Genomic DNA, 13525 nt, shown 5'->3' on the forward strand with positions numbered 1-13525 from the left:
GGAGGGTTAAAATTATTTTTAATTCTAATCATACATCATTCTGTCAAAAATAAAAATATTTTACTCTCGAGTAAAAATCACTTAAACTTTAAAATTTTTTTAAAACACTTCATATACAACTAATAAAAGTTGATTTCTGATGGTATGTATATGGTATAGATCAGTATATTAAAACTGTTTGTATGGGAAAATAAGCTCAATGTAATGATTTATTCATCCAGCTTGTGGATGAATAAATCATCCACAAGCTGGATGAACTAGTGCAGAGCGCAGATATTATTAGATTTTTCATAAAGACTAAACTGGCTTGGTCACCTAGAAAGAATGCCAGATAATCGAGCTGTAAAAGTAATCCAGAGATGGAAACCCCAAGGAAGCAGAACAAGAGGAAGGCCCCGCAAAAGATGGATACACGACGTAGAGAGGGATCTTAAAACCATGAACATCAGGCAGTGGCGAAGGAAAGTATCCGACAAGGCAGAATTGAAGAACATTGTTAAGCAGGCCAAGACTCACAAAGGGTTGTAGCGTCATTAGAAGAAGAAGAAGAAGTATGGGAAAATAAAACTGCTTTTAGTATTTTTCTTACAATTTCAACATATTTTCTTGAGTTTATGCGAAAAGAAAACAGTAAATAGACATGACGTTTGTTAAATCTCACTTTATGATATTTTACATGTAGTAATAAAATATAAAACGACGGTTAACAAACGGATCAAATGAACTAAAACTGTAGAGGCGAATTCGTATAAAACATTTTGATTTTACAATTAAAAAAATTAAGGGTCATTCATCGATATAAAAAAAATCCTATCTCATAAATTGGAAAAAATTTGATTGCAATCGGTTCAGTGGTTTTTGAATATTAGCTTGGACAAACAACGTGACACAAAATTTTTATATATAAACATTAGTTTAGTTGCAAAATGTTGCAAGCTAAAATTTATACGTGATAAGAGCAGTTTATTATTACTAAAAATGAAGATTTAAACGAAAATGTCAAATAATAAAAATACACTATGAGATTTACCATCCAAACATCCAATGTATAAAACTACTGGATGCTTTCCAATTAGATTATGTCCTTATATAATACTAGGTAATTCCATTTACTTGAAAAATACCAGACGTTCTTCCGATCTTATTTTCCACTGTATTTCCGGAATTATGAGAATTATTTTTCTTGAAATTAAACTGCTGCAAATTTAATTTTATACGTGGTATTAAATATTCTGGAGCTGCGTTTATATACTAGGAAGTTATTTTTATCTTTTTAAAGAACTAGGATCTATGTGATATACAGTATGACGCAAATTTATGGAATCACTTCATTATTTTAGAAAGAGACGACTTAAAAAAAAATCCTTTTTTTACACGCCAATTTTAATTTTTGAATGACCATTAACTGACCATCAATTAATCCGAAGTTATTTTTCAAAAATATTTAAATCAATATTGTCATTGACTCGTCTTTATTTGTCAATGATCTGTGAATCTATCAAATAATAGACGCCAAATTAATTAATAGCAGCATTAAAAAAAATGAAAATAACAGAAAGAATTCGAATCGAGATTTTAATCATGATTGGTTATGGAGATAAAGATATAATTATTAGAAAGATTAGAGAAACGGGCCACGTTTTTTAACTGTTTTAATGGCCATGGTGTTGTATCCCTCTAATAAAGTTATTCTAGTGTTTGGGGTCAAAGTCAAAGTCAAAGACTTGGTTTGGGGTATTAAATAACAACTACAATACTATTTGACGTACAAAATTTATTTAACCATACAATTCATCTTCACAAATACAAAATAATACATCTATGTATTTAACCAAAATGGCATTTTACGTACAAACGACTCAGTCATCGTCAAGTAAGTCTCCTTCTGGATAGTCACTAAAGGATTTTTCACCTAAGAAGACCGCTTTGCCATTAAATGCTGGTAACTTTATTACTAGCGGACCAGATAAGCGGCGATATATTTTACACTACCTTTATGAATAACATTTTACTGCTCTGTTGTTTCAATCAGCACTGCTCAACAAGTTATCGTTTATTGGTTTATAATTTTATTGCAATGTTAATTTTTTTTAATTTCTTCTGACGTATCGTATAATGTAGGTTTACCCAATAATTAAAGTTATGCATTTACAAGAACATATTATTTGAAAAATAAGGAGTAAATACCATGTGGCATAATAATTGTAATCTCAGGAAAAAAGACAGTTAAGATTTTATACACACTTAAAAAATTTATTAGTAATGTATTTCTTAAATCCACACAATCATTGAAAAATGATTCATGCTGTTTAAAATATCTTTCTGTTAACGTCACTGTCATCGACAAAGTAGATCAAATTCAAACGTCATCATATTTCTCTTCTGTTTATCGTTAAAAATTAATTGATGGTCGTGGGTTGTATTTTTGTGTTTTAATAATTTAACAAAATACATAATCAGCAAAAACCTTATTTAAAACATGCGAACGGTTTTGCAATCACAATCAATACAGTGTTTATGCCTGTTTAGCATTGGCTGTTAAATAATTTGTGTTCGATTGTTTCATCTGTTGTACAACCCTCGTCCTTTTTAGGGTGTAGTAGTTGTATATAAGTACCTATTTTTTATAGTAGTGTAGTGAAGCGGTACTTTAAAGCAACATGAGTAATTTGGAAGAAAATAAAATACAGTCGAAACGTAGAGTGTTATCTCCAGAAGAACGGCGTTTAGTTCTAAAAGTCGAAAGTTATTTCAATTTGGAAAAAAATTATATATGTCCATTGACATCTGTTATGGCAGTTCAGAAACGCACATGCGATGCTTGCGGTATCTCAGAGAGGACATTCCGAAGAATTAATAACATGAGTGAAGATGAAATAAATAAAGTAAGCAAGAGCAATCGCCAACATCCAAAAACTTTAGATTTGCACCAGTCAATTAAACTTGCAATTAAAAATATTATATATAATATGTATAAAGCCAAAGAACATGTAACAGTTAATGCTGTGTTGCAAAAAATAAAAGACAAGGAACTGTGTGATATTACTTTAACAAGTTTGTGGAGAGTGTTGAAACATTTAGGTTTTCGATATAAAAAGGCAAATAATAGACAAGTATTGTGTGAACTCTCTAATGTTGTTTCAAAACGGTGGCATTTTTTAAGAAAATTCATGAACAATAAAATGTCTGATAGTCCGAGGCAAGTTGTATTTTTAGACGAAACTTGGATTTTCGCTAAAGGAAACATGTCAAAATCATCTTGGCAAGATGGCACCACGAAATGTTATTCTTCTAGTCGTTCCGGTAATGGTAAACGCTACATTATACTTCATGCTGGAAATGATGAGGGTTTTATTCCTGACGCTAGTTTAATTTTTTCGTCCACAAAGAATACCATCCTACCACTCAAGAGTAGAAGAGAGATTTCCTTCAAGCAGCTGGACAAAAGAAGAAATAAAGTTGTGGTTGACAGAAAAGAAAATTTATCACAGTGACATATTTTTAAAAGTCGATTTACTTCAAAGGTGTGGAGAGCACAAAATTAAAAAAAATTTTGTTACTGACCAAATGGCTCTTAAATATGGACATGAAGTTCTTCGACTTCCGCCCTACCATTGCCACTATAATGCAATTGAGTTAGTTTGGGGTATAGCCAAAAATTTGTATGATAAACATTCATCCAAAACAAAAGATAACGCTAGAGTTCTTGGTTTATGGAAAGAATCGCTAGAACAAATAAAGGCAGAACAATGGCAAAATTGTATTAGACATACGGAAGACATAATCGTTCAGTCTCTTCAAACCGAACGAGTTATAGATGAGGTCCGGCCTCTAATTATTCGGATAGACAATTCAGATAGTGACGACTCTGCTAGTGAAATATCAGACAGTGAATAGGACAAATCGTTTGCTAAAAAGAAGAAACAAAAGTGTTTCGAAAATTCAATTCGGACTTTGTGGCGTGTTTAAGTTAAACGATAAAGTACCTTTGGTCTAATTACTGGACTTCATACTCTCAATAGCTTTGGTATTAATTACTGGACTACACATGTTTAAACCTTTTGTTTTGCTGAAAACTCGGAAGTGATTTAGTGTCAATTTGTTTCAAGGTTATATTTAATACAGTGTATGCAAAAAGTAAAGACATACCAGCAACTTGGCAAGTATTTTCCAATTTAACTGCATGCAAAACCATTCGTATAATTTTCACTCTACGCAAAATAGAGACTTATAGAGACCTTGATGAACATTTGATGTCGACAAATAATTTCGATTATTCGAAATATTTCGTCCCACTTCTTTTAACCGCCCTGTATATACATATTGTGTATATAATATTACAATATTATACATATTGTAAAATCCAATATTATTACTGAACATAAAATACAGGAAATTAAATATTTTTACTTTTCAAGCGATCGGAATTAAATATTAACGTCCCACTGTTTGAGGCCCACTGATCATATCTTAATTACATATCGGCCTTCATAGGGTAAAAGGAGTTTATTAGTATTACTAGTATGCTTTAAGTTTTTATAAAAATCATGACAAAATTTAGGAACAGATGACAGTAATGCCAATAAATCATTCAATAAATTTTATTCCTTTTTATTCCGATATACTCTGTATAGAACTATATATAACTCTAGTACTAGAAACCAATTCGCTAAGGATTTTTGTTTAGTTGAGGAGATATGTTGTGGAATGCAATTTTTAGATTCCCCATGTCTCTAATAATATCTTTATCTACGTCTGTTTTGCTTTGCAATTCTTAGAAGGCACAGATTTTTGCTTTAATCTGAGGTTAGTTTCGAAAATTATTTACGGATTTTAATATCAGATGTCGCTATTTGCGTCTATACGAAGCCATGTTAGAGTTGCTTTTTAAGACAGAAAAGATTTATTTTCACGTTCAGAGCGACTGTGAATAGGCGCCTCTAAAGAGCCCTATTAAGCCGAAATACGTATAAGCGGATACACAGACGCACTGTATGTGAAATCAAATCTTAACTGTCTTTTCAGTTAAGATTTCATAACGAGTCTATATAAGACTTATCTTCTTCATCAAAACTCAAGACATCTCTAATAATATGCTCTTCATTTAAAACATCATTGCTTGGTGTATTATTTGATTCTGAGATAAAACTAGGCTTATAATATTAGTTAGTATTAGTAGAATATATAATAATATTGCTATTTTAAGGTTGGTATCAAATCACTACATTTGAGGTTATGTTTTTGACGTGACAACGTCTTAAATTAGGTTGTGGCTCGGAGTCACTCATGAAAAAGTGTAACGCCCGCTCACGTCTGTTACGATGAGTCACCGAACGAGAGAGAGGCCCGCCGGACCGGCGAATGCCTTGCGTCTCTCTCCCACTCAAACATGATCGGTCCGCTGGTGCGATGCTATTTCTCCTATCATCGTCCTATCCTCAACAAAATCACTCAAATAGAAATTAGTTAAGTTTAAGTTTACATGTACAATGTTTTAGTAAACAAAACAACATATTTCTATAGTTAAAATTTGTGCAATTCTTATTTTCATTTAATTCCTTGTTCCTATTGTGCAATTTAATAATATTCATATCAATAAATATTCTACCGAGAAAAAGACGTTGTCACGTAAAATCTTCGCCCGTAAAACCGACTTTACAGGCAACCGATTTTTTTTTTAATAATTTAAAAATAATGAGCAAAAAAGGTAGTTTACCTGTAAATGCAGTAGAAGAATTCGCAGAACTTATAGTGCTCTATTCCTTTAAATAAAGTAATAAAATTTAATTATTAGTAAAGGAAAACAAAATTAAAAAAAAATGGAGATAGTGTTGTATCCCTCCAAGGTACAGATTTTTAGTTTCCTATTTCTTTCTATATTTCTCTTTTTATTCCAATATCTGTTAGGTATAGTATTGATTTATTATCAGTAACACCTAATTCCACGGCTATTCACCCCTATTGCAAATCTATTAATTAATAAACAATAATAAAAATAATAATCTCAAGGGAATATCTATTTAACTTTCTCCCCAATCCAACTAAAATATAAATCTAAGCTTCTGCAACCTAAATTTCCGTTCTATCGCTATTTCTGGTTTAATTATTATAAAATAGGAATTCGGAATATGCGATGAGGATTAGAGACTGAAGTTATTTTGGTTGCCTGAATATTTGATAGCGTATTTAATATACCGGAAAGGTGCAACTATCGATCGCCGTACCTCACGTAATAAAATTACAGACGCAACGTCAATGTTTGTGGAATATATAAAAATAGTATGTATACCACATAATTAGTTACTTTATCGCCCTAGCGTTTAAAAATATTAAAATAGTACACCGATAAGACGAAGATCAAAGCCAAAGAACAATGGTTATGCTTATACATATCTCATTGGCCAAAAATTCTTCTTTGGTTATTACCATGTATTTCACTACTTTTGTTATTGTAGGGTTAGTATAAGATTGGTACACTTCTACAGTAGTTCGTCTTCTCCAATAATACTTACTTATTTTCTTTCCGTGTTTGGAACACAAACAGCTTTAAATTTTGTATTTCCAATACTTGGCCACATAGATGGCCCTGTCAGTCGCTAAAAATAGGTCTTCTTCTGTGCAGGTCTCTCTCATCTCTATGCATGATAGTAGATGGTGACTATTCTGAACGTGCCACAGTCGCAGGTATCGTCCTCCTGGTATCCCCATTTCTTCAGGTGACTAGCAAAACGTGAAACGCCAGTTCTTAGTCTGTTTAGCGCTTTCCACGTGTGATATGGCAAATTGTGTCCAGCGGCCATTTCCTCTGAGGGGGCAAAATGTGTTGTAGCTGACGCTTGCCATAGGTGTATTCAGCGCTTCTTTGGCTCTTCGGGAAGGGATCGTGATTTTTTCAGAAAGCTTTTCCGAGATCTTAGTGTACTTGGCTGACCTTGGTGGTCAGACAAGGTGTGTCTTCGATCCGTCTCCTGCTTCTTTCATTATATCTCTAACGTGACCTGTCTTCTGATAGCAGTTGGAGCGATTCCAACTATAGGGTAGACCCCTTCGATAGGTGTCGGTTTCAGGAAACCAGATATTATACGAACCGTTTCATTTACCGCAACATCGAAGTTTTTAGCGTGAGCAGAGTTTTCCAGTACTGGTGCTCTAAACTCGGCGGCAGAAAAACATAATGCTAAGGCAGAAGTACGGAGAGTATGTGGTTGTGCTCCTCATTTTGTATTTGTTAGTTTGCGGATGATATTAATTCTGGCGCCTACATTTTTCTTGACGTCTTGACAGTGATATCGATAAGACAGAGTTCTATTTAGACGTACGCCGAGGTATTTTGGCGTCTCATTGTGTTCCAGCATCTGACCACACCATTCCACCTCCCGTGTACTTCGGGCATGCTTGTTTCTAAGGTGGAAAGCACACACCTGGGTTTTTGTAGGATTAGGTTTCAGATGATTTTCGTCATAGTATAGTGCTAAGTCTTCTAGGGCATCTGGCAGTTTTACTTCGACTTCATTAAAGGTACTTTCCTGAGCTGCCACAGCTGTATCATCCGCGAATATAAACTGTCTTGTTTGTTTGTTTTTAGGTTGTCGTTGGTGTATATATTGTATAGCATCGGCGCGAGGAGACTTGTATGTGGGAGTCCATTTTTTTAATTCCTCCACCCACTGTACTTGGACTGGAGCGTTACGTAGAAGCGTCTATTCCTAAGAAGACATTTCATTAACCTTGTTATTCCGAAACCCTTGGTAATTTCGTAGAATTTTACCAGCAGCTCCATTTTCCATTCCTAATCTACTACTTTTCCACCAAATATTCTGCGAAGTATCTTTCTTTCTCATGCTTCCAAATCTGTTCTGTATGGTTTTGCTCATAGTCCATATCTCGGCAGCGTATAGAATTGTGACTCTAATTATAGTTTTGCATACTCTTATTTTTGTTTTACAAGATATATTTTTGGTCTTAATTATTTTGTTCATGGCCCCAGCACACCTATTGCTCTTGGTCAGTTTCAGGTTGATTGCAGTTTCTTCCTTACATGTCAAATCAATAAGGGTATTTAAGTACATATATTTATCCACCTTTTTGATTTCTACAACTGATCTATCCTCCACCTTTAATTTAAAGGAACCCTTGGTATTTATATCTTTTTTGCTTGAGATTTTCATGTACTTGGATTTATTAATATAAACTTTTAGTTCCATTATTTTAGTTTTCAGTCGACTCAGTCTTTTTGCTATAGTTATCAGTTCTTTTCCATTCCTTGCAGTGGGAACCACATCATCAATGTACGGTAAGCATTGGTGCTCCTTATATAAAAGAGTGACGGACCTATTTATCCCATTAATCCTTACAATTTTTTCGAGAACTATATTGAATAGCAAGGTAGACAAAGGGTCTCTTCGGCGAATTTCTTTTTTCACTTCAAATTCTTCCGAGACTGTAGAATAATAGGAAAAGTCGTAAATTGTGGGTGGCAAATTCATTTTGATCCTAAAAATGAAACAATTCATATTTTTACATGAAACAAATAACATAATACTTAGAAGACATGGTTGCAGTCGAAAAACAAGGTTTACAAAAATCCGCAAACGGAATTATTCCACAGGATGTTTCAAAGTTAGGATCAAAATTTAACTCTCCCCGTATAATAAGTCAAATATATAATTAAAATAAAAAACTCACTATACTAAATTAAAATTTATAAATTTTTACACAGAGTGCTAAAAAATTATCAAAATAGACCTAAAAATAAAAAAATCTGAAATACTTTAAATTTGACCAAAATTTTTTCCGTTGCTTTTTTTTGCATCTGAGTGTATATTGATCATAGGATCTAGAGTGAACATAGTTGCTTTACACTCCATAAAAAAAGTACAAACAGTCCGTACACTCCATAAAAACATTACGAAGCTTTTCCTTTATGCATTTCTATTAGTGTTCGGTCGTTGTACTATAATAAAAGCAGTCGTTTTTCTTATTGTACATTTCTATAAAAGTATGTACATTGATACCATGTTGGCAAGCACTTTACGCTTTAACGTCCTTTTTTTATATCACTTATATGGAGAAACTCAATGGCGTGTCACTCAAACTTTTATTTTTACAGGAATAATAATTGTACAAATATATAACTGACACTGATAAACATAAAAATAAATTTTCTGGGTTCTCCGTTCTGATCTATTTCTTTGCTTCTCAAGTTTTCTATTTTTAACATTGCGATGTCTTGTTCCATTTGTTACTAATATCTCAGCTTGATCCTTTGGTCCTATTTTCCTTGTTTTATCTCCTACTGGTATTTGTTTGCTTATTTTAATCGGTATTTTATTTTTGTCTGAGTCCTAGTATGTACTATATAATTTATAATTATATCTACAAGTGGCCAGGTGACTTTTTTTATTTATTAATATGTAAATCCTTTTTAAAAGTACAAAAAGAAAAACGTACACCTCAAATTTTTCTGGAAAAAAGACTAAAATCAAAGATTAGGAAAGATACAACGGATACGGATAAGAGAAATATGAAGAAACGTAAGCGAGAAAGGAAAGGGAGTCAAAAACAAATATACAAAACTAAATAAAAGAATAAACAGAAAATGAACAGAAAAATGAGTTTGGACATAACTAGCGAACGCTAAAAGAATCACAAGTGACAGAAAAATAGTAAGACTGGTAAAAATAACAATTAAAAACACCCTTTGTGCTGTGAAATTCAATGGTACAGTCTCAGAAGAAGACGAATTAAAAAAAGGTGTTCGGCAATGAAACCCGTTGTCTACCTTGCTATTAAATATAGTTCTAGAAAAAATTGTAGGTACCAATTAAAAAAACGGGTAGTAAAATAACTAAAATAAGACTTAAAATTAATATTAATAAATCCAAGTACATGCAAATCTCGAGCAAACAAGGATAAACACCAGGGGCTCGTTTAAATTAAAGGTGGAGGATGGATCAGTTGTAGAATTCTAGAAGGCGGATGAAAATATGTACTTAAGTACTCTTATTGATCAGACATGCAAGGAAGAAACTGAAATCAACCTGAGACTAACCAAGAGCAATAGATATTTTTGGGCCATAAACAAAATAATTGAGGCCAAAGATATATCTCATAATACAAAAATAAGAGTATACAAAACTATAAAATGACCCTTAATGATATACGCTGCCGAGATATGGACTATAAACAAAACCATACAGAACAGATTGGAAGCATTGAAAAGAAAGATACTTCGCAGAATGTTTGGTGGAAAAGTAGTAGAGGAAGAATGGAGAAGACGAACTAATGTAGAAGTGTACCAATTGTATGCTAACCCTCCACTAACAAAAATGATGAAAAATGTAGACAAGAATGACTCGGACATCTAGAAAGAATGCAAGGTAATAGACAAGTTAAAAATATTGATTAGAGAGTACCTGAGGGCAAAAAAAGAGAGGAAGACCAAGAAAGATACAAATAAAAGAATTTCAGCAGAAATAACAAAAAAATCTAAAAAATATAATAATGATTTACCTACTCAATCAGTAAAAGAGAACAATTGTTTAAAGATATTGAGAAGAAAACTTACAATTTAAAAAAGAAATATAGAGGCTGAGAGACAAAGACGAAAAGGCAAAAATAGATAAACAGGACATTCTGAAAATAATTGGAAAGTTTTATTAAGACCTCTATACCAGCCAAAAACCACAAGACAATTTCACGACACGAGTAAACACTATCATAAATCAGGGATCTGGATTACTTTTACCCATTAAAGTGCCAGAAGTAAGAGCAGTTTTAAACGAAATAAACGATCAGTTGCCTGGTGATGATGGACTTGTTATTGACCAAAATCACTAAGCAAACTGTTTTATAAATGCTTAGAAGATTGTAGGGTTCCTGTTACACAAAAAGGTGATCCTTAAAAATTATAGATCCATCATCGCTTTGCTACAATGATACATATAAACAAACTCTTTATGAAAATCTTAACGAAGAGACTAATACCTAAACTTGATTTATATCAGAACGAAGAATATGCAGGATAAAAAAAATTCGTTAAAATATTCATTAAAAAATGTAATTAGTTATGTTAACAAAAATAACCCTTTAAAATGTTATGTGCGTGCTACAGTTTCAGACTGACCCCCTAGAGATAGTAATACACACGTCACAAATTATAGCCAAAAACTCAATATATAACAAGTCTGGGCAATTTCTTGGCTACTGTATTAATATTGATATTATTGGAATATCGAAAAACGATGTACTAAAAGGATATAAGGCACTAAAAGAATCAGTTAACACAATGCGTCTATTAATAAACATAAACCAAATGAAATACATAAAGATAAGGATGCAAATGCTAATGTAACAATGACCTATAGAAGACGTTGTATTTCAAGCAGTTCACGACTTTGTATACCTGGGAACCTTTTCAACATTGTCGTTAAAGCTACCGCAGAGATTAACTGCAAATTTTTTATGGCCAACAGTTGCTATTTTGTGTGCAACTCCCTGTTAAAATCTTTAAATATGTCTAAAAATACAAAGATGACGGTTCAGAAAACAATGATTGAAAACTGATAAAAAGCAGTAAAAAGGATTTAGGATGTTTTCAGAGAAATAGTGTGTGGAATATGTGTGAAGAAGACGATACAACGATACAAGAAAATGAGAAGAGAAAGACCCAAAAAAAAATCAGTGATATCATTGAAAAAAGCATAAAAACCTGAAAGTACGCATTTTGTGAACGTTTATCATCTATAAAACGTTCACTGCTCAAAGAATAAACAAGACAAGGACACCAAACTAGCTTTTTACCAATTACTACAACAAACATATGACCTAACACCAAAAAACGACATCAAAATAGTCATAGGTGACACAAACAAACATTGAAAAATAAGACATCGGAGCCTTCAAAGAGACACGAATGAAAACGGCCAATATCTTGTTGACTTTGTAGCTAGTTAGTATCAGCTCTACTGTATTTTCGTTCAAAATATATACAAAGGCACCTGGATATCCCCTGGAGAAGACGTTGTGAACCAAATAGACTACGTATTGATAGAAAAAGGACCAGCAACAAGCATTTTAAACGCAAAAAGTAGAGGAGGTACATGCTGCTTCAGATCACCTACTAGTTCAGGTACACTTCAGATGTAGGATCAGCCAGCAGGAAACGAAAAATCAATCAAAAAAAGAAATTCTAGATCTGGGAAAACTTAAAAGACCGGACACTCAAATGAAAAAATTTTTTTAACTTTCTTTATTTATTGTAATCTGTTATCAATAGAACAATAAACAGTATGTTTAAAAGACAGAAAAAGTCACACAGTGTGAGCTAGATCCGGTGAGCAGCCTTTATCTATACAAATAAGCTGGTTTTCTTTTTTCATGAATCATATTGCTTATATAGTCCGGTTTTTTTTTATATAACCTTTCTGGAGTAGCAGCCCAGGCAGCTTTTTGGATTCGCGTATTTAGGTGTTGTATTGCATCGTCGACATCTCTTACATTAGGAATATCCTACGGTTAATTTTCACAGGAGACTCCTGGTTCGAAAAAATACACAATTAAATTTCTATAACAAGAAAATTACTTTGGTACTCAAATACACAAATGTGACATTAAAGTTTTATTTAATACAGTTTGCTTTGGTGGTACAAATACGACTAGCGACTGACTATATCTACATAGCCCTAATATTAATATTATGATATTCCCTATATTCCCAGAAGAAAAAGTCATAAAATTGAATTGCCTTCACCAGCCCTCGGCTAAAGAGGCAATGCGCTGATTAGGCAATTTTTTTAAATAAACATATTAAATAATTACTCGACAACATCCTTTGTGAATTTAAGTGGCAGGCAGTGGCAATTTCTTTCAAGTGTTTTATAGTAGGTAGTAAAATCATTTTTCTTTATTGGTTTTTTTGGTGGGCAACAAATAGCAGATAAGATTAGTTGTCCATTTCAGTCTTCTCTTAATATCGAGGTGGCTGTATGTTTAATTCTCCACTTTTGCTTGTTTCATGGTGCCTAATACTATTTTTTTCTATTATTGTAGTCTCGCCATGAGCTGTGCCTTGTGTATGTTCAGTGGAGTAGGTTTCATAATTTTGAACCTTAAAATAACTTTTATTTGTTATATATGCCTCAGAAATCAGCATGATATCAATGTTGTGTTGAGAAATAAACGCTTTTACGTCTTATTATGGTTTGTCAAGCCGTTAGACTACAATCTTTAAATTGGAATCTCTAAATGTTTAAGATTTAGTTTCTAGATAAGAGTCATCAGGATGTCAAAGATTGTGTCCATAGGCTTCATTATTTTTTGAATTATTTGAATAAAAATTTGAAGAAGAAAAATAAAGTGGAAGTTGACTTATAAAAGAAATGAAGAGAGAACACTAGAAGACCAGTGGGAACTAATAAGTAGATCCATATTAACTACAGCAAAATCAATACTAGGAGTGGGATGTGCCCTCAAAGCATTTGAATATACACTGAACGCCAACTTAGACAGGTGCCTAATAATGACA

This window comes from Diabrotica undecimpunctata, chromosome 6 (genome assembly GCF_040954645.1).
Source record: "Diabrotica undecimpunctata isolate CICGRU chromosome 6, icDiaUnde3, whole genome shotgun sequence".
NCBI classification, from domain to species: Eukaryota; Metazoa; Arthropoda; class Insecta; order Coleoptera; family Chrysomelidae; genus Diabrotica; species Diabrotica undecimpunctata.